The sequence below is a fragment of the Camelus ferus genome, chromosome 12 (assembly GCF_009834535.1).
Source record: "Camelus ferus isolate YT-003-E chromosome 12, BCGSAC_Cfer_1.0, whole genome shotgun sequence".
Taxonomy (NCBI): domain Eukaryota; kingdom Metazoa; phylum Chordata; class Mammalia; order Artiodactyla; family Camelidae; genus Camelus; species Camelus ferus.
In genome coordinates this window covers 8,450,155-8,451,342 of record NC_045707.1, presented here as the reverse complement: position 1 = coordinate 8,451,342, position 1,188 = coordinate 8,450,155, and positions in this window count along the sequence as shown.

Below are 1,188 nucleotides of genomic sequence, written 5' to 3'. Positions count from 1 at the left end.
TGGCCATCATTCAGAAGTCCACAAACAATAAATGCTGGAGAGGGTGTGGAGGAAAGGGAGCCCTCCTACACTGCTGGTGGGAATGTAGTTTGGTGCAGCCGTTATGGAAATCTGTAGGGAGATTCCTCAAAAGACTAAAAATAGACTTACCATATGATCCAGAAATTCCACTTCTGGGCATACATCCAGAGAGAACCTTCATTCAAAAAGACACCTGCACCCAATGTTCATAGCAGCACTATTCACAATAGCCAAGACATAGAAACAACCTAAATGTACATGGACCGATGACTGGATAAAGAAGCTGTGGTATATTTATACAATGAAATACTACTCAGCCATAAAAAAAAATAAAATAATGCTATTTGCAGCAACATGGATGGACCTGGAGATTGTCATTCTAAGTGAAAGAAGCCAGATAGAGAAAGACAAATACCATATGATATCATTTATCTGTGGAATCTTAAAAAAAAGACAAATGAACTTATTTGCAAAACAGAGACAGACTCTCAGGCATAGAGAACAAACTTGTGCTTATGGGGAGGGGAAGGTGGGAGGGGATAAATTGGGAGTTAGAGATTTGCAGATACTAATTGATATTATGGAATAGATAAACAATAAGTTTATGCTGCATAGTGCAGGGAATTATATTCGAATCTTGTTGTAACTTATGGTCAAAAAGAATATGAAACCGAATATATGTATGTTTGTATATGACTGAAGCATTGTTTTGTACATTAGAAATTTACACAGCATTATAAACTGACTACACTTCAATAAAAAATATATATATGGAAAAAGTTCTCTGCAATGAATACATACTACATTGAATTTGTATTGAATATAAAAAGCAAGCTTCATTAAAAAATAATTACAATATATACAAAGAGCTTTACTAGCGGTCTTAGGAAGAATTTAAAAGAAAGGAAGGTATCTATGTTAATAATAAAGCAAGAGTATATATGTACGTTCATGTATAACTGGAAAATTGTGCTCTACACTGGAATTTGACACAACATTGTAAAATGACTATCACTCAATAAAAAAGTGTTTTAAAAATAATAGCAATAGTAATAAAAAAAAGTAACCACAGTCGTCACTGATTGGCTGCTAAGGACCGAGCAGTTGCCCAGGAGGCGGGGCTGCGTGGAGTAGGGACGGGGTAGCGCGCGCCACTTCCGGGGCGGG